Source organism: Crocodylus porosus, unplaced genomic scaffold, assembly GCF_001723895.1.
Source record: "Crocodylus porosus isolate Cpor-Errol unplaced genomic scaffold, CroPor_comp1, whole genome shotgun sequence".
In the NCBI taxonomy this organism is placed as follows: domain Eukaryota; kingdom Metazoa; phylum Chordata; order Crocodylia; family Crocodylidae; genus Crocodylus; species Crocodylus porosus.
In genome coordinates this window covers 6,408,487-6,430,329 of record NW_017728948.1, presented here as the reverse complement: position 1 = coordinate 6,430,329, position 21,843 = coordinate 6,408,487, and the positions used below count along the sequence as shown (strand labels likewise).

Below are 21,843 nucleotides of genomic sequence, written 5' to 3'. Positions count from 1 at the left end.
TTTAAAGTATTCTGCATGTGTGTCAACTGCTGTCTGAAGGGTTGGAAGGCTACCATTTAAGGACAGGCAACCAAAAGGATATAATTTTTTTCCAAGTCTTCATTTAAATAATGAATGTATATGAACCTCCTCAAATGTGTTGCTGTTTAACTCCATGGGTTTTTATACACAGTTTGGGTAGATCAGAGATCCCAGATCTATGTCCAGCACATGGCAAAATCATCTGAAAGTAGTATTGCCTCTTTCTAAGTCTTTGGAATTATGAAGTGAAGAAAAACACATGCGTCTTTCCACTGCAAAAAACATAAATAACATTTTTAATTTGCTTTAAGATGCAGCCACATCCTGAATTTTGTTTTAAAAATATGTTATTTAATACAAAGGTTGGTGTGGCAGGATGAATTGCCATTTTAATTGATTGCTTAGTATTTGGGGTCTTTGGAAGGTTCTGATGCCAAAAACTGGGCTCGCAGTTGCATAAGGGCCTTGTTATACAGTCATTTTAGGTGGCTTCTGGAGCTGTTAACCCTGGACTGGCTGCACATTAACACCTTTAAAGCTCTCATTATTCGGTTTAAAGTTATGCCATTCCAGGGCAGAATTATCTCTAATACACATAAATTTGCTCCTATTCCATTAAGGTGTGGCCACTCTCCACAGCTGCTCCATCCATGATAAAAACCTCCAGCATCCCAGGATGCAGTAGCTCCTCCCAGATCCTCCTTCGCTGGGGGCTCTCAGACCCCTGGCTGCTTCTGCTAACACTATTCCCATCTGTTGGGTTTTTTTTCATCCTATACCAGAGGTAGGAAGTGTTATTTTTGTGGTAAAAGGTGAAGAATCTCCCCACAGGAGGTGGGGAGGGAGCAGAGAAAGCCAGAATTAAATAAGGCGTTGTCCTCCTGCTGCTCCTGCGGCTTTTTGCTTTCACCTATTAGGTGAATACCAGGTCTCCCTGAGGAATATGACAAGTCCAGGTCAGTTCCAAACAAGCGAGCACCCTTGGTGCAGGGACATGGTCCTAGGCAGCAACTCCCCACCCCTTGCAACCATGTTAAGAGCTGAACACTTTGGCTGGAAGGTGATCGCAGTTGTCTCCAGGCCAGAGAGAGAGCTGAGTGCCAGCACTGGGCAGCTCATCAGGAGTGCCGATGACTGCAGATTAGGAAGGGATCTTGGACAGGGCAGGAGCTGGTGTGCAGCGCCCAAAGCTGCATGTTTGCAGAGCTCCTGTTTCTTTGGCTACGGGCAAATGAAAGCACAGTCTTTTATAAAGGCACTGATGTAGCCTGGAGGGTCTGGGCAGAGGCAGAGATGGAGGGAGCAAGCTTAGCAGAAGTATCTGTAGACAAGGTAATCCAAAGGTTCAGGCTGGACTGGGATTGAGGGATAGATGGGCCTTGGAATCGGGGAAGATCCAAACTCCAGCATCGGGCAGCATTTTCACACTGGCCCACTTGCTGTCTGTTTTTTCAGTTTTACATGAGAGCTGGGCACTGGGATTGGCCAAGCACTGGGCATGGAGCAAGGACCAGACCAGCTCCAATTTCAGGCCCACCCCCCATTTTAGGGAAACCTCCCCCTACTGCTTGCTTTGCTGGAACCGAATCCTGTGATCCTGCCCCCAAAAAACTTCCCCCCCGGGGCAGCCAGATCCTGGGGCTCCCCACTTGCAGCCTCTCGGCAGTGCAGCTCTGCCATCGAAGGTAGGAGCAGGGTAGGCAGGGACGTCCCCAGAGAGCCCCCCACAGGGTCCGTCCGCCTCTCTCAAGGGGACCCCACCACCTCCCTCCTATCCCTGCAGTCTAGGATGCTGTTGATGCGATGGGCAAGGGGTGGCCAAAGCATAGAGAAGTCAGGTTGGAAGGGACCTCCCTGCTCATCAGCCTTCTACTGGCAAGTCACAGCTATGCAGGTAGGGGTGCACTCAAAGGTTTCTAGACTAAAAGCGTGACTGCTCCGAACTCCAAGATAGCACTAAGCCGATTAACATTTTTGCAGTTTATAGTGTAATTTGTAACAAAGCCCAAAGAGTCCATGGGGTCAGCACCTTTTTAATGTGGTGGGTAGTTCCATTCCTCCCCCCTTTTAAGCTCTAGTAGGTATTTCCATCTACATTTTATAATTCTTCTTTTATTCTGGAAACTATCTATAGTTCACTTAAAACCTAGGAACAGAAACTGCAGCTATTATCCTCTAAATTGTAAATGTTGTTTGCCTTCATTGTTAGCCATCGATAACAATAATGATAATGATCTGATGAGCTGCTTCTCAGCTTGACACCCCCCGCCCTGCCCCCAAAATCTAGGTGAATACATTAAACTAAAGTAATCATTTGACCTAACCACAAATGATACAAAAAGCCTCTTTGATTGCCTAGAGGCAAAGATTTCCCTTATGCCCCCATCTTGTCCAATTTCTTGTCCAAGAATCACAAATGCAGCGTGATGCTGAAGCATTATGGATTTTTTTTGGTGTAAAACAACAAGAACAAAACCACAGGACAGACACTTGAGAGTCACTTAATCTTCTCTCCATGGAGATACCCGATTATCTGAGAAAAGTTCCCAGTAAAGTTAAGTGCTTGAAAGATAGTGAATACTCTTTGAGGATTTGGACATGACTTCCTACATTCTGCCCACTGGGAAGCTACAACTTTATTTTCCCCCTTTTGCCAAAAAGATAATGCTTTTTAAAGATGACCAAGAGATTTAGCCATGGAACTCCTGTTGAAATGAAAGGGTGCTGGGGATAAAATACTTAATCAACTCTCAAACCCTTAAGCTAAACATTTAATTTTATTAAACACCTAAAATCAAATGGCCTGAGACATTTCTTCATAGCCTATGGGCTTTCCCCCCAACAACTGAACACCTAAAAGAAAGACGTTCCCTTATTTTATTGATTCATAATATTCGACTAGCATGACTGTAAAGACCAGTTAAATGGAAATACGGTATGGAAAGATTACGCATTACAAATTGACCAAGTGACATGCATTACTATATTATTTATGCATTTCATTTCTAGGGATCAAATATAGACTATGAGAACTGGGTCACTTACTCAAAGTTAATATATACAAATTTTATAATTCCTAGTCGTGCATACTGGTATTTTGATTAAATTCCCTTGATTGTGAATTTATATGAGGGTTAGTTTTTAAATGAGAGAGAGAGGGGAAACAAAATCATGTGAAACACTGTTTGATCCTAAGAAATTGTCATGAAAACTTAGCAGTATACCTATCACCATGATGATAAAAAATACTTTACTTCCCCCCACATACACACTCACAGAATAGACCAACTTAGCCAGACACACACATATACATACATGGATGTGCATGCACGCACAAGGGAATAAATGCAATTCTAGTCTGGCTAAGTTGATCTATTCTATGTCCCATAAAGAAATAAGTGAAACGTCTGCTCTGGAATACAGATTTAGAAATGTGACATATGGTAGATATCACAATATTAATATTAAGAAAAATATTTGAAAATGATACATTAGAAAGTGAAAGGAAGACCATTTTCATAAAAGTGATAATGGTCTTAAGGAAACTTTCACTGTATATGCAAATGCCATTATGTATAATAAATATAAGGCTACCATGTATACTGGTTAAAGTTCAATGATTCTCCTATTTTGGTTAAGGTTTTAGAAAAGACATTCTGAGTGTGGAAAAAAAAATCAGAATATAGTATTTAGGGGGAAACAGGACAGCAAGAAAGAACAGGATAAAAAATTGAGTCCCAGTGTGCATGTAAGCTATCCAGGAAAGTTCATAGACTTCACAGATTTCATAGACATCAGGGCTGGAATGTACCTCGGGAGATCATTGGGTTCAGCCCCAAATTAAGCAAAACATTTAGTTTCTGACACTGGAAAACCAAATTCCCATATGCCAATTATTCCACTATGGAAACATATTAATGGCAAACTCCCTTTACCTCCCATGGAGCATTGAATGTTGGAAGACACATTAATAAAAAAAGAATTTGCGATTTATATGACACCCTTCCCAAGAAAGGCTCAGGGCAGCTTATGGCAAGGGAAGCAGAACAACTTAAAGAGGAAACTAGCATAAATGAGACAAAACAAGACAATAAAACAACATTAAAAGACCCACTAAATAACGTCTTGGCCTAGTTTTGGTTGCTAAATCCATGCCCAGGAAGAAAGGTCTTCTAGTGCTTCCAAAATACATCCAGGATCAGGTTCTGCCATGCCTCAAGAAGGAGGATGTTCTTGGATGTTCTTCCCCCTCTTGAGGAAGCAACTGCAGACAATGACCTGATACACATTTTTTGGCAAACAGACTTGGTGCACTGATGGCACTTGCAGGAGGTTGCTCTTGGCTGATGTTAGGAATCGTGACGGGGCAAAGGGAAGTAAAAGGTCCTATAGGTATGCAGGTTCCTGGCCATTTAGGGCTTTATAGGTAGAAACTACACCTTGAGTTGTATCAGAAAAACCACATGGAGCCAATGCAGATGTTGGAGGACTGGTGTTATGTGCTCCTAATGAGCTATCCTTATCAGAAGGCAAGCCAGCAAGTTCTGTATCAGCTGCAGTCTCTAAAGAGTTTTTGAGGGCAGATTCATGTAGCGTGCATTACTGTCTAGTAGTCCAGCCTTGGGGTTAAAAGGCATGGATGATATTGGTTAGATCAAAATCTGGGTTGGGGGGGGGAAGGTTTGCAGACTTCTCACCGGATGGAGTTGGTAAAAGGCACCCCCTCACTGCCACCTGAATATCCAGGTACAGCAGAAGAATCGGGGGCACTCCCAGGCTGCAAGCCTGAGTGGCAGGGTATAAACAAGTTGTTGTGCCTGCTGCCATGCCTTCTAATGAAACCCTCCACCGCTCCAAACAATGGTTTATAACCCAAATAATAACCCATGACCCAAGCAAGCAAGCAAAGCAAACCTGGTGCCTTTCTCTAGGTAGCTGGATAGAGATCGCTATCTCTAGCCCTTCCTAGAAACAAGCTCCTTTGGGTTAGAGTTTGCCTGCTAGCCTTTCCCAACTCAAGCTGCTTGCTCTTTCTCACTTTAGGTTTCTACCTGCCAGATAATCACCAACAGCTGGGGTCCCACTCCAGGGCTCCCTGCCCCTCTTAAAGGGCCAAGCCGCCTTGTTAGATAAGATGATACTACATATATCTCAGGGTTACACCTTCTAAACTGCAAATGATTATTTTAAATCAAGGCTACCAACAGAAGTGCCAATTATTAACATTAATGATTACAACTACTGTTTTGGCTAGACTAATAAGGATCTGACCGTACAGTATTTTAACTCATTTTTTTTCCTTCTGCAAAAAAAGAAAACAGTTTAGAAGATTTTACAAAATGCAGCTTTTTTCCTTATTAGGGAAACCCCGCATTACAGAAACTTTTACTCATATGAGCATGCACTCATACCACATACCCACACCAACTACACCGGGACTTGTGAGGAGCAGAGATTTGCAGCAGGGAATGGTATTTGCATTCTGCCATTTCCATAAGCACTGTGCTCAAACAACCAAGAAGAGCTGTAGGGTTGTAATGGCTATTAGCACTAAAAGTACCAAAGAAGAAAGTTCAGCTGGATGTTTTGTTTGCGCTGTGCATTTTAAGCAGACATAACTGTCAAACGCCTCATCAGTGCATGACATCTTAAGGATACATTTCTGAAATGCATTCTGCATTGGTGTGTGTGGCAACTTAATGGGCTCTTAGTGCAGAAAAATATATAGTGGCATAACTTAGGAAAAAAGATCTTAAAATGTACACTCTGCATTTGCTACTACAGGCACATGGCCGTTTCAACACTGGGATAGGATTTTTGATGAAGTACCTCGTGGCAAATTTGAAATACTAGCCTGGGGGCTCCGATGAGACATAATTCACTCCAGTAGCTAGAACAAATCCAGCTTCAGCATCCATTCCTCTAAACTCATTATTGACCCGAGGGAAAATGCTAGCCTTAAGCAAGTTTTAATAAAGACTCTGGTGGAGTAGTTTCTGTAGCACTAAATGCGATAATGAGAAACAAGCCACTTAGCTACAATAGACCCAGGACCTGTATATAACCCAAAAGTCCGTTTTCTAAGGTTCTTGGGATTCCTTGCAGAGATGAACAGACATCCAAAAGAGATTTAACTACCTTGCTCACTAATTTGTTACATAAAACTCAGTCAGGCTTAAATAGACCAATATTCTGCTTGTCCTAGCTGAGCATAATTTATTTTACTGTGTCTGCAAAATAAAAAATGTCCTCATAGTAATCCAGTTTGGGTAGACAACCCAGGATTTTGCGAAAGCAGTACAAAGGGGAGTATCAAAAAAAAAAGGGGCTTAAAATGAATCAGCATTACAAAGTTGTATTATTTGAAATAATAAAAGGTTTCCTCCTTAAATAAATAATAAAAAGTTTCCATCTATCTATGATCATTTTATCTGCCATCACATTACACCAAGGAGGCTAAAGTCTAGACTGTAGTTTGGACATTTCTGATATAACTATTACAGCTAGCTACGCTGGTGTAGGTAAATACAGACACAGATCAACGGCTTTGTTCTGCAAGGTTTGGTCTGTATGTCATAAACAACGACTGAACTTAATAACTTTCCCCTCTCCGTCCTCTTTTCAATCATCAGTTAGAAAATAAAAACCGTCTTAGACCGAGGAAGTGACTTCAAAATTAAACAACAGCCTCAATACAGAGAGATACAGAAAGCATCCTTTGTCTGATTGTTATGATCATTAGTCTCCAGCCCAGGCAGAGCAAAGACAATTTTTTGTGCCTGTTTATCTCTGGCATTCATTCATAGAACGATGTTTTCTTTATTTCTTCAAATTCTGCAGGCAAGTATTTAAGAGTCATGAAAGTCAGTGGGGGAAAATTGAGCAAAATGTTCCTATTTGAATATGTTGGTGACACAGCTGAGGCAAAAGATGGGGAAAAAAAAAAAAAAAAGCAAAGCAGCAGTGTCTGGGTACAGCAATTCTGTCAGCAGAAGAGGGACAAAGGACCAGATTTTGATCTGCATTGTGCTGAGTGGTGTCCCATCCAAGTCTGCCACGTTCATCTGGATTTATGCTAGTATCATTCTGGCCAAAATCAGGCCCAGTATCATGAGATGTTTATAGGAAGAGTCATTTTAATACACTTTTAAGTTGCACCTTTTCTGGAGGCTGAATCAAGTATTTATTCTGCACCGGGTAAATTCATTCACTTTAACATAGCAGAAGGGAAAATATGCTTTGCAGTCAAATCCTCAGATAGAAAGTACCCGGTCTCTTATGCTTGCAATCAGCTAATTCATGTAATTCACATAAAAAGTTTCCAGCATCAGTCCTTGTTTTATGCCATGTCTTATTATTTAGAACAAAGATGGCCGAGGAATCCTGATGCAATTTGTAATTCTGAGGTGGGTTTATTTTGACTGGTTGGCCTAAAAATCAGATGCTAGCAGGTGATTCCAATAAAAATGAAATCAGATCACATTTCTATGAAACCTTAGCTGTTTATATAGATTAGATGCAGTGGGTGGGAGGGGGGGGAGAACATAATATTTCTAGTTTGAATGGAGATCAAATGACAAGACTGGAGTTGCCATCTACTGGAATGTGCAAAGAATGACAACTGACACACAAGACAATCCTGCAGTAATATCATTAGTCAAAATAATAGTAGGTATATCTGTACAATATTGCCATGCCACCACAGATTATTAAAAAAAAAAATTATAAAACAAAAAATTATATAGGGATTCTCCAAAGAGAAGGAATCATTCTCCAGTGACAGTTTTTGAATACTTCAGAAAATACATGAGGAGCCTGTACTGAAAATGATCACATTTGTTTAAGTCTTTTATCCATACCCGGTAAAAGATTATCTTTATCACTTCATATCAGTCTGGCTTATCCTATTTTTTTTTCCAAGCTGCACAAACAGAAAATAATAAAAGAAGCTGTAAAGAAGGCAATGATGCATGCTTTGGACATGAGTCCCTTATCATCGTGGGCGTGCTGATTTATTATTAGTCTATAATGTAAACGAACTTTACGACAAATCCTTAGCTGATGAGATATTTAGGGCTAGCAAAGTTGTAGATGTGCTTTATCACTAAACACAGTTGCTCAACAATCTTTTGTGCATTTGTAATCGCATGCAACATCTTCATGTTCAAGAAGAAAAAAAAAAGTTCTTATTCTTTTCTATTCAAATAAGTTCCTTAGTGGAAATTGTTTCTTAGATGTCTCGTCTAATAGATGGCATGCCACTCAAAGCTTTTCAATAAAATATTTTCACAAGCCACTTCATATAACAAAGTGTTCCTGAGACAAAAGAGACCTTTCCCACACAGATGAGAACAGTAAGGGAAGCAAAAAGTACAGCACAGAAGTACTTCGGTTCACATGATGAATGCATCTGAATTTTTTATTAGTGCATCTAAAACGGGCACAAAATGCTGAGGGGAAAATTACACCAATTCCAACAAGCCAGCAATTCAGTGCAGTCATCTGGAGGGACACTAAAAATTAGCAAGAGCAGCTGACACTAATGACCGCATCACACCTCAAAAGGGAAAGACCAAAGCCATGAGCCATCTCCTTAAAAAAAATATATATATAACAACACATTTCATATTTTAGCATTTAGAAAATATGCTTATTAGTATGTTTCATTTATACAAAATGACAGGATCAAAGTATCTGACATGTAAACTATCGTTTTTATGATTAATGAAGTTCAGAAACAAAGGAGCATTTCTCTGCAAAACACTGGGCTGCATATTTGCTGGAGTTAGTCCCAAGGGGCCTGAGAAATTTTTCTGCTGAGTTTTGAGTCACATTTTTCTCATGTTTTTCTTTTGACCAGAGGGTGATCCTTAATTGCAGTTTTAAGTAAAGCAAGTACTGTTAGCAAGTCATCAAACATTATGAAAAATGATGTATTTCTCTAACAGTCCCTGAAAGGATCCAATTTATTTTTTGCCCTAGTCTCCAGGCAAAATGGCAGAAGCCAATCAATAAATAACTTTTTTAAAGGCATAGTGTCCATTATTTTCATCTACCAGAAAAGGATAACAACCTACATAATACATACATAATTGGAAATAATTGGTAATCTAGTCAGAATAAAAGCATAAACAATGGCAGGATTTGGCCTTTTCATTTTCATATATCTAATCACCTTGTTGCAGATGTTAGTGTACACACAAATGCTTTATAAACTGAGGTCAACTGACTAATTGTCCTAAAAGATGTAGACTAGGGCTAGGGACAAACATTCAAAAAACCTGAATTAATGCAATCTTTGCAGGTTTGTTTAACTTGCCTAAGCTGAACCAGTTTGTAACCATTCAGACATCCCCTCTGGACTGAAGAAATGCAGGCACATGCCTGCAGTGGCTCAGGCTAGAAGCCAGGGGGTGCTCGAGCAGCCCTCCCTTCCCTTTTCCAGTACTGAACTGAGGAGGGCACGGCCAGGCTCTGGCAGGACACTCTTATTAGGGAGGGGTTCTCCCTTCCTGACCAGTGAGGGAGCAAGCAGGGAGTTGGTAACAGAGCATTGAGTTACACTGCAGGCAGTAACATAGGGAGTTGTTAGCATTTCTCAGCCCAAACAAAATAAAAAGCCTCTCTCTTTTAGTTCAAGTTCTTCTTAACTTCATCCAAAGAAGGAATGGAGGGACATTACCCTCTACCTATTGATTAGCTCCAAAAAGCCCAAAGCCAACACTGTTCTGTCTGCCTTTGTCCTGTCTTTCACAGCATGGACTGTAGCCAGCATGTGGTATGATAGCTAATGCTGGGAGGTGTCTATGTAAGGCAGAGGTGAGGGGGGAATCCATGCTTGTGCAGCCTGGGGAGAAGGGAGATGGAGAAAGCCAGGCAGATGCCACTGTACCTGCAGTCTCTGCTGCAGCTCCAGCTAGGGAGCAGAGGGGCAGGGCGAGCCCTGCTGGGCTGGAGCAGGGAGCAGAGCCCCACCCAGGGTTGCAAAGGATCTGGGATGTTGGGGGACTCTGGTTTAACTTAAACTGGGACAGACATTGCATAAACCGGTTTGAGCCAAATCAGTTAAGTCTGATACTACATACAACCAGGTTTATCTTAAAACAGTTTCAGCCATTTTCAAACTGGTTTATGTACACTGAATGTCTGTTCTGTTACAGATTTAAAACCATTTCTGATCACTTAAACCAGTCCGTGTGTAATGTCTATCCCTAGCCTAGAAGACTAGGCTAGTGAAGAACTGGTCAACTGGCCAAATAAGCCCTCTTACTAACTCTGTTTGAAAGTAAAGAGGAGGTCTGTGTGTTGTGGGTGGTGGTTTGGTTTCACACATGCGCATACTATGACCTCCTTTTATAAGCAGTGGATTATTTATCATAAACCCATCCCAAAGTTAAAAAAAAAGATGCTTTTTAAAATAAGGGTTGACAGTAACATTTTCAAAAGTGACTTAGAAAATTAGAAGCAGAAGTTCCAAAGAAGTTGAGTGATACTTAGTCTTATAACTCAGTTTGAAAAAGAAATTGGGCCTTCCTAAGCAGATATAAGGTATGAAAAAGAATATCCTGAGACTTTATGTTTGACTTGTTTTTGAAAAGGATGCTAGCAAAAAAAGCAGTATTAGGTGCTGATGTATTCTTGGAAGTCAGTGTTTCTGAGGAAGGAGGCTAAAGCCCTCTTCATCAGTTGTAACCATGACAAATCTGATATTTGGAAGATGAGATATGTTGTACTGTCACTTTCGAAACTGAAGGTTACAACTACTTGTAGGACGAAGGCCAGGAAACCACAACGCAAGGCATATGTTTCTAGCCACCACCATTTGTCAATTTTTTGTTTTGTTTTTGTAACTGAAGCTGTGTAAATGTCTAGTGTCAAGAAGAAAGCTAGAAGGGGCTCCAGGCAAACTTAGTGATTTGAGGAAAGATATACAAGTAATATTTATCAATCAAATACAGCTGTTAAAGCAGTGGCTCCCAACCTTAGGGCATGACCCAAATCAGGGTCACAGGGGGTCCATTCCTCGCTCTGCCCCTCCTGTCTGCAGGGCTCTCCTGGTGTTCAGTCCATGTGGCTCTCACCACTGCTGCCCCCCATGATCCTGGCCTGGCCCAGGCTCTGCTGATACCACTGGGTATGAGTAAGTCGGTGGTGGGGGTGGGGGTTGCAACCCAGATTAGGGTTGCAGTAAAAAGAGATTAGGAGCCACTGCTAGAGTATAATGGGAACAGTGTGTGCGTGTGTATAAACTACATACTACATACTCGTGGAGTCTGAGCTGTTGGGGGTCTCAGAATTTTTCCAGTGACTACATAAAGATAATGAGCAGAACAAGAGAGATGAGTGAACCTTTGGCATATGCAAGTGAAGGTTCTGATGACAGAGAATTAGTTGCCCATCATGGCTGAGGGCAGAGGTTACACAAACTAAGTGAACAGGAACAAACCAGTAACAGATGTTCAGTGCACAACCCAGTTTCAAAATGGCTGAAACAGGTTTAAGATGAACCTGGTTGAATGTAGTATCAGACTTAACTTATTCAGGTCAAACTGGTTTAAGGAATTTCCGTTCCAGACCCTTTCCTGGTTTAAGTTAAATTAGAGTCCCCCCAGCATCCCAGATGTTTTACAGCCCTGGGCTGGGCTGTGCTATCTGCTCCAGACAACAAGGCTGGCCCCACCCCTCTACTCTCTAGCTGGAGCAGGAATGGGGAAAAGGGTGTGTCCAGACACCAGCCTGGCATGGCTCACTAAGGCATAGTTTCATAGTTGGTAGGGTCAGAAGGGACCTGAGCAGATCATCAAGTCTGATCCCCTGCCATGGGCAAGAAAAAATACTGGGGTCAAATGACCCCAGCAAGGTGTGTATCTAGCCTCCTTTTAAAGAACCCCAGGGTAGAAGCGAGCACCACTTCCCTTGGAAGGTGGTTCCAGATCCTAGCCTCCCTAACTGTGAAGGAGCGCCTCCTGATATCTGGCCTGACTCTACTCTCTGTCAACTTATGGCCGTTATTCCTTGTTACTCCCAGTAGTGCTCAGGGGAGCAAGGACTCTCCCATTGCCTGCTGGTCTCCCTTGGCCAGTTTATAGATGGCCACCAGATCCCCTCTCAGCCTTCTCTTGTGGAGGCTAAACAGGGTCAGGTCTCATAGCCTCTCTTCATAGGGTCTGCCCTGCTGCTCCCTGATCATGCGGGTGGCCTCCTCTGGACCCTCTTGATGTTGTCCACATCTCTCCTGAAATGCGGCACCTGCTTATGATGCATCTGTGGATGCATGAAAAGGTGTGGTTGGCCTTCCTGACTGCATCCCCACACTGCCGGCCCATGTTCATCTTGGAGTCTATAATGACTCCAAGATCCTTTTCTGCCTCTGTGTTGATGATAAGAGAGTTCCCCAGCCTGTAGGTATGGTGCTGGCTCTTTCTCCCTAGGTGCAGTACCCTGCACTTATCAATACTGAATCCCATCTTATTCTCATCCGCCCACCCCTGTAACCTGTCCAGATCCAATTGTAGCCTGTCCCTCCCTTCTAGCATGCCCACTTCTCCCCACATCTTAGTGTCATCTGCGAATTTGAATAAGGTGCTTTTCACCCCCTTGTCCAAGTCGCTGATGAAGCTGTTGAACAGTGCAGGCCTGAGGACCGAGCCCTGGGGGACCCCACTGCCCACATCCCTCCAGGTTGAAAATGACCCATCCACCACCACTTTCTGGGTGCGGCCCTCCAGCCAATTGGGGGAAGGGAAAGGGCTGGGGTTTCCTGGTGGGAGAGGGGAGGGAAGGAAGAATAAACCCCCTCCCTGCCCCCTTCACCTCAAGGGGCCATTCTGGCTAGCATTTAGCCATGCCCCAGCCCTTGTCTCTGGAGCAATGAGGGAGGGAGGGACCCTGACAGGGGCAGCAGCCCATGTCATAGTGTCTCAGGGAGTGCAAGCCTCTTCCCGGTGGCGGGGCTGTGCTGCACTGCAGGCAGGGTGGGTGGGCAGAGCAGCTGCAGCTGGCACAGGGTGAGCAGTGGTGCAACCACTAGGTGGAGCTTGGGGAGCTATGGCCACTTCAAAATTAAGCTCAGCCCTGTAGGCGCCCCTACCAGCCTCACCACCACCTGCCATACACAGGCTGCAGCAGCTATGCCTGCCTGACTCCTACCCATAAGGCAGCCCCACCAACAGGAAGAGGCTTGTGCTCTCCGGGACACCATGACAGGAGCTGTTGCCCCTGTCAGAATTCCTCCCTCTCTTGCCATTCCAACGGCAGGGGCAGGGGCAGGGGCATAGCCAGATGGCAGCCAGCACCGTCTTCTGAGATGGTGTTGGGAGGGAGTTTAATTCCTCCCTCCCTCCTCTCTCCCACCAGGGATCCCCAGTTGGGGCCTGCCTGGCTGGGGTGAGCAGCAGAGGTGGCGGCCAAAGCTGGCAGACCCAGCTGCAGTCCCCAATTAGGAGAAGGGAGGAAGGAGGGAATAAACCCCTTTCCTGCTCACTTTGCTTCAGAGGCCATGCTGGGCTGACATCTGGCCATGGCCCCGCCCTTTCCACTGGAGGGATAAGGGTGCAGATCCTGATGGGGGCTGCTCCTCCTCAGTGAGACACACCCAGGCTGGGGTCCCTTGGGGGGGAGGGGAGGGGAGGGCAGGAATAAATCCCCTCTCTGTCCTCTTTGCTGTAGGGGGCCATGCTGGGCTGGCATCTGGGCGGGGGGGGTCTGGGTCTGGCCATGCTCCCTCCCCCCAGTCCAAAAGCCTGGCAAGGGCTGCTTCCCTGCTCCCCTCCAGGCACACCCCAGCTGAGGTCCCTGGAGGCCAGGAGGTTTAAACCCCTCCCCAATCATACTCAGGGTCCTGGCCACACCCCTTCCCCCTCATCTCTGTTTCCTTCGGCCACTGTGGAAGGGAAGGGAGGGCTAGCTCTAGCACCCCCTGGCTTTTGGCCTGAGCCACTTCAGGGATGTGGCTGCATTTCTAGAATCAAAAGTGAATGTCTATTCACTTGCTCGCCAGTTCAATCTGGTTAGCAATTAAGGTTAGACTAACCTGCAGTGATTGAATCAATTCAGGCTCAGGCTTTTTGAATATCTGTGCTTAGCCCATTAATTTACAGCTCTTGAAAGGCTACTTTTGTAATGGAGGAAGGGAAATATTTATGGATGTTCCTGATGGGGGAATGTTAGAGGAGTAGATGGTTCAAAGGTTTGAAATTATTCATTTGAATGAATAATGAGTTTTGTGATGTTATTTTAAATGGATAAATTATAAGAAATCCGTTGTGCATGTGGCTGATACATAGGAACCAAGGGAAGGTGAACACTGAGAAAAAGGTGCTTTCAGCTTATTGCTGTCCATACTGCTCCTTGGCTCCAACAAAATAAAAACGTCATCAGTGAAGAAGCACCAGTGACTTCTCAACTTAGTTCCTAACTAGCATTCACTCTAATTAGGGCTCAGAAAAGCGTGTGACCTTAGCAAGCTCTGTGCTGTACGCTAAGTCACAGGATCCACTTGCTAGTGGATTTAATAATGTTTAATAAATTATGATCATCCAGGAACTGCAGCATGTAAGTCAGTTACTTCCAAAATAAGGTACTATCACAGATACCCTAGGAGCAACAGTCAACTTCAATTACAGACTATACATTTGCACCCACAAACAGATGATCATATTTGTGGACTATTTCCTTCTTAGTTTTCATATAAAAAATAATGTAGGAAAAACTGAAGAGGTTTAGACTTGAATTCGTAGCCTGCATAGGTATGGAGAATGCTATGCTTCCCAAGTTTCCCCTGCTCAAGTACAAAATAGCGTTGTCTTTTTTGCTTTAAGTAATTCTTGTCCTGCTTTGAGGTTGAAAGACCAGTGGAATTAAAATTAAAAACCCCAGCAACAATGCCTAAAGTAAATACATGATATCATGTGGGAAACCAGCCTAAATATCTTAAAAAGATTCATTAAAAAAACAGCAGCAGCAGCAAAAAGGAACTGTCAAAAGATCATCTCGAAAGATTCAGAGCTGAACTTGTTTCAGGTAAATATCCCAAAACTGAATGCTTATCCAGTCTAGAGAGACCTCTATCACACCTTCTCCATGGTTTTCGTTCTTCCACACAACAGACTTTCATAATAATCAGTTTTGAGGATATTAAGCTGTGAAAGCAGGAGATAGAAGTACTATTTTTTTTTCCTAACCACATCTGCTGTCTGTAGCTCTTGGCATGCCATCTTCTCTACCCCTCTTAACGTGTTTTGGCAGCATATCCCCTCCAATATTCAATAAGTCTGTGAAGACAAGTAAAAGTGACTTCTGCTGACCGACCTCAGTACAGAGGCGAGGCTCAGCTAATGGAATGACCTGGAGAAACACTGTGCGACTCGGCACATCAGAAAACCTAACCGGCACTTTCCGGATTAAGTTTTAGATAAACTTTGTTTGCTGATACCTCCCATTCCTCCACCCCTCCCAGAAAAGCACAAGACACTCCAGGTTTGTGACAAAGCAAGTCACAAAGACCCCCAGTCATGTTAAGCTCGCTATGAACATATTAGGAGACAGACACGGCCTTGACGAGACTGCAACAAAAATAAATAAATAAATAAGACAAAGACGAGTAATACATACAACACACAAAGACAGTGATTCACAGACAAAACAAACAGGGTGATGACAAGGGCATGGATTATTTTTTCTTCTTAAAAGTTAACTATCCTCAAATGCCCCCTCCTCTTAACACTTGCTGGTTCCAATTTCTTAAGTATATAAATTATGCCCATCTGCCATTCTAACTACCCTTCTGTCCCCAGCTGGCATATTCCCCAAAGATTAATTTAATTGACTCAATCACTTCTTGTCCCCTACCTTCCTACTCCCCAGATGGACCCTTTCTCTTCTTTTGGCCCTTGGAGAGGATTACAGCCAATCAGAGAAATCCTTCATCAATCGTACAGAGTACAGTTAAATAGCATAGACTGTGATGTCAGCAGGGTTCTGCTGAAGTATCCCACTGGGACTACTTGGAAGCTCCTTCTGTTTCCAGCCATGTGGGCCGTGGGCAGGGAAGATAAATGGCTAAGGGTGATGGGGTCTGTGGAGTGGACTCCCAGTCAGTGGGTCTGGATGAGGGGAGATATACTGAAAATTCAAGACATGCACACTTCAAGTGTTTTCAGCTTCACACAATGCTTTCCTACATCTCTAGGAGTGGCTATTGTCACAGGATCACATCATATGGGATGGTGTGATATAATCATGACAAAAAAACCGGTTATCCCTTTTTCACCGTCTGTAGTCTCATCATATATAACACGGCATCTACTTTTAAATACATAAGCACCTTTTTCAAAGACAAAAAGCTATGACTAATGGGGAAAATCTACAATACATTTTGAGCTACAGGACGTTTCACAGATATTGACCACTGATTTTGATTTAGAAGCTCTTGCTAATAAAAATTTGGCTCTGCACCAAATCTGAAGAGGAAAATCAAGCACTCTCTTGTCAGATTATAATTAATTTGCACTACAAAAAAAGAGTACAAGGGAGCCAAGTGTTCTTTAAAAATGGTTGTCTAGAATTCTGAACACATACAAAATGTCCTGAAAAAAAAGGCTTTCCTCTTTGGTTGCTTTCCTGTAGAGAGGAGTAGGAAGCCTTCTACTAATTCTGCACAAAATATGGAGTAGATCCAAGTAAACTGTGATCCTTCCAGTTTACATCAAAAGTAAAGATTCAGAATAAGCCAGTGTGAGGGACACCTGATAATGATTCGACAGATCTAAAGGAAACGTTACAGCTTTTATCAGTATTTTTCCTCCAAACCATAATCCATGGTTTCCTCCTATGCATACATATGCATTATGACAAAGTAATGAATGAGAGCTGAAAAATGTGTTTGAGATCTGCAAAACCTCTATTTGAGAAATTGACCTTGGAGCACTTTAGGTCCCCTAAGGACATAAGGTGCTCCTTTGTTCAAGGTCCATCTCTCAAATAGAGGTTTTATAGCATTACAGTATCTTTATAGCTATTTATAGAATTCACTGGAAAGTTCACATAATTTGCTTTAATACAGGTGAGAAGTAAAAAGCTTTGATTCTAATGCACCTTTCTTTGTTGTCTTTAGCACTGCAATATGCAAACGTTAAAGACAAATCAAGGACGTATGGTGCAATTTCTCACATGACTCCCGTGAGCTATGAATTAGGCAGCTAAGAAAGAAGCATACAGAAAGATTAAAAAATGCACGCGCATATGCATCCATATCAGAACACACACAACTTCCCTGCAATGCCATTCAGCCAAAACAATGTCATAGTGTTGGTTAGCTGTTCCAGGTTTCTGAGAATTTATTTTACAATTTTTAATCCACTCCTTTGTCTGTGGTGCTAATCTGAGCAGTGACTGTTGCCATGTAGGTATTGTTGTTGCTTCAAAAAGTGGCCCACTTTACATGAAGACAGCAACTTCTATATACTATTCTAGTAAAAACAAGACATCTAATTATAATCTGGATGTAACAAGTCTCCACGACAAAAACTTTGCCAGTAAAGCTATATCAATATACCTATACCCACAAAAACTGCTGATGGAGAAACAGTTTACAGCAGTTGGTGTAGTCAAAAGAGCGCTCCACAAAACACAAGCTGTACCAGTAAATGGCACCATTTGCCAGTTTAAGTCACATTCGCATAGGTATTTTGCCAGCACAGCCACGTTGTTCGGGGGGGTACATTTAGATTTCTCAATTCACAATCATATCTTTTTGCAGTAAAACAAAACCTTAAATGCTCTCCATGCTAGGAGTTGTGCTAAACTTAATATGTCTTAAAGACCATTTAGCACGTGGTATAATGATAAGCAGTTAACATTTTGAAATGTGTTACATGCTCATGGTCAAATATAAGTGGGGGCAAGAAAACCCCATAGTATTTGTAGATTAGGCTGTGGTCCCGTTGCGACATAAATTAATGGGAAAACCTTTAAGGCTAGTCAACTATCACCTACAGAAAGGCTTTGAAGAGTCTTGGAGCAAACATTTAAGAAATGTCTAGACAAACATTTCTGAAGGTGGGATTAATTGATTTTCAATTAAATATAGTTAACTAAACCCTTCGGAAATGCTAATCTTGACACTTTGTTCCAAGACAATCCAAAGAATATCAAGAAAGGTTAGTTACCTAGAGTTAACTGAAAATCAATTAGTTCAAATTGCAACAAGACCACAAATTCTAGTCCAGACATAAGCTAGGAGGTTGCCAGCACTGCCTAAATTGCTTGTAATACAATTTCTTTGTGTATGGTAGGTGCTTTAATAATCTACCGTTAAATTAAAGCCATGTTATCGTGGTTGCCATGACTGTAATGCAGCTCACTTTTCCAAAAGAACTGGACTGACTATGGATTCCACTTTGCAATCAGAAATCCATAAGGCTATTTTACAGTAGTTTCTGAGTTTATGAGAATATTACGCTGTTAATGAATGAATGTGAGGGACTTCGTCTCACTGTTGATATATTTTCTTAAAAACATACACTGACGATTTTGCATGTAGGTCACCTCCACGGCAGACTGTATATGGCTACACGTGACTAGCTGCTATTGAGCATGGCTGGTGATGACAACAACACGCCTGCATGCAGTGATAAAAGTGTATTTATCACATTGTCAAAATAAATAGGGTGATTTACATGAGAATATCTAATGCTTAAAGATAGTAACACATCCAATGTGTCTATTCTGCACCGATAAGAGGCAGAAAATTAATGGTAGTTATCACTATTACTTCAACACCCTGAAAAGCTAGGGCCATTTTGGCCAAAAACCTGTGGGTTATATTTGTGTATCTACTAAAAGGGCCATATTATGTAGCTCATCCACTCCTTATCAGCTGCAATTCTAAATCCTATTTAGAGGAGACAGTCTACCAAATGCCAGGAGTGTCCAAGATGTAAATATCAGAGAAATAACAGATTTAATTTGCTACCCTTGAAGTCATGTCTTTTTCTTTCCTTTTCTGTTTTTAAATGTTTCCTTTATAAGAAATGCCATGGTTCACTGCACTTGAAAATTAAAGACTACAGTGTAAAGATCAAGGTTTGAGTTTGTCCGTGCCTAGCCAGAGAGAGAAATTAAAATCACCACTCAAATTCCTATTTCTTTTTTACACTGATAGAAACACCTTAGAAAATACCAGAAGCAATGAATACATTCTTGCGATTCTAAATGTATGGAATAAGACACAAATTATTTTACAGTCAGCCGAAGACTATCTCACATATTGTTGAGTTTGCTCATTTGACAGATAGATGCAACAAAGGGTACCCCAATGTTTAGAGCTTGGGAGCCAAATTCTGATCTTTCGTTGGCCAGTGCAACCCTTCTGATGTCAATGCCATGAAGTGCAGATTTGGGCTACTACAAGTTTGAGCATAAGTGATGATAATACACAATGCATGGAATCAATGAGTATGCAGAGATATTGGAACTAAAATGGTATAAATAATGCTAGAGTGAAGCCTATAACTAAAAATATAAAGTAAAATAAATTACCAACAGACCTTTTTTTTTTGCTTTTGGCAGCTTCAAGAGTTTGGGAATCACTGCACTGGAATCCCAGCAATTTCCACTTCTGTGCTGGTTCTATACGTACTTTCTCAGCTGAACTTTTCTAAATCTTTATTTATGGTGACCTACTTTGCACTGATTTAATCAGTCTCCTTTAAATACATATAAAAGGAGTTTGTGCTTCTTAAAATGTCTCATAATAGCTACATTTTAATAAAGCTAATTTAAATCTGCTAATTTATAGAGATTTGCCAGAGGGTCTGAAACTTTAGAAAATGTGTAAACTTAACAGTTTGGCTGTGATAACAGCTTAGACAGTGGAAATTAAGCCATTTGCAGAACAATTATGCTGAAAGTGGATTTCCAGTCTTATTACAATAAAAGGTACAATTTTTAAAAGTTTAGGAAATATATGAGACCTGACCTTATAGTCACACAAGCAAGGCATGTATTCACCCAGCTTTATTTTTGCTAAACCACATTCCATCCTTCTTGGATTTAGCCAACCTGTTGCCTCAATGCTGCAGCAATATATATTGCACTTTCACAAACTTAGAATAAATTGCCTTCTTTTTATAAAAGCACTTTAGAGATACAAGGACAAATTCTTCCCTGCAACAGACTTCTGTTTGCAATAGTGGGATGGAGGCTGGCTGGGGAGCTGACTCTGGCTCTCTACGTCTGAAAAGCAGTCTCTGGGCCACCGTTACATGAATCTGCTGTAGTCTCCTCTACTTACCGTACGAGAATAGGAGCCTTAATAGAATGCAGGAATGGCAGGCTGACGCTGGGCCACACCCCCTGCATAATACCTCTCCAAGTTATGCCAGGAGGAGGTGGCAGAGGAGGAGTTGGGCATATCACAATAGTGTCCAACCAGGAGTTCACCTCAGCCAGAGATTAGTATTAGAAATGTGTAGAAAATCTGTCACCGACATTATTTTGATCATCCTTTGATGCATGGAGCCAGCTACCTCGACTGCAATGATAGGTGAATTTTGGAAGAACTCGCCCAGATTTTTCAGTGGACAAGAGCATTACCACCCTAGCCCATGCACATCTGTTGGCCTGTGACTAAGCATTTCACACAGTGCTCATAAAGGCCCAATGCCTCCAGTTTTGCTCTTGACTTCATCGAATACTCAGAACAGGAACCCGGAAGGTACCCTTGACCCTGACTTTTACAGCCTCCTTGTCTGCTTCCCTTAACTTTCTTCTTATCCCTTGGCCCATTGTGCTAGTGTACTGGGGAGCAAAAGGCAATGTGCATTGCTACCACTGGAAAGCAACACGGGGGAAGAGCAATGCGTTTCATATTCCTTCCCAAATGAGAAAAAAAAGCATGTGAAAGGTCTAACCAGCACAAGCACTTCACATTTAGGTAATCCAGTGTCTCACATTACAATGCAATGCATATGTACATTGGAATAAACCGAACCCGGAGGATAAAGAATTCTTCATTCCTAGTCCTGAGACCGCCATCGAGGTATTTTAACATTTCCGTCTATTTGAGAAGCCTTTTCTGAACAACTATGTCTGCAATGATTCACTCATATGCTCGTGTTTGCTCTTATGATTTTGAGGTGAGGCGACGTGGGAGGAGGTCGTCTAAGTTTTCTGGGATGTCCCTTGCCAGATGATTTTTTACTGCATCAAATTACTGCATTCCTTGAGCTACACTTAAAGCAGCCAATCACACTCTGAGCCACCGAGTAGAAAGAGTCCCTTGTACTACTTTATCAAATACCTGAAGACACATTATTTTGAGACAACTGCAGCAAAAACCAAAGCCCCCCCCATGTAATAATCGATGGTAACTTCAGTGGGAGAGCGGTGCCTTCTTTTGCAAGACTCGTGTTCCCAAGTCAAACCTCCTTATGCAGAATTAACACCCAGACCTGAGCCCAGAGTTGCCAGTTCTGAAAGCATTTTCCAGCACCCAGATGTTTGATGGTATTTCATAACAGAAAAAGATGGCCAGCATTTTCCTGACAGTACTACTGTGTATTTCTCAAGCAGTAAAGATTACACAGATAGCTCCTTGTCAGTAGCCTTTTCTATAGCTAACAAGTTAAAAAAAAAAAAAAAATACCAGGCAAGGATTTCTTGCTGCATGGAACAATTTGGACAACTTATTAACCTAATTGGGTTCTAAACCCCCTCTCTCTCGCCCACCACAGACACACTGATGGGGTAACCCTCAGGCTGATTTCATTCAAAAAGCACAGCATTCTTTATGCTGCAAGAAAATAGTTTTGTATGCCGTAG

The 21,843-nt window shown here is 42.2% G+C and overlaps 1 protein-coding gene across 2 annotated transcripts in view; it reads right to left on the bottom strand.

Moving 5' to 3' along the window:
- Window positions 1-21,843, bottom strand: part of CTNNA2 (catenin alpha 2) — an 870,740-nt gene that overhangs the window by 243,043 nt on the left and 605,854 nt on the right. The window lies entirely within an intron of this gene.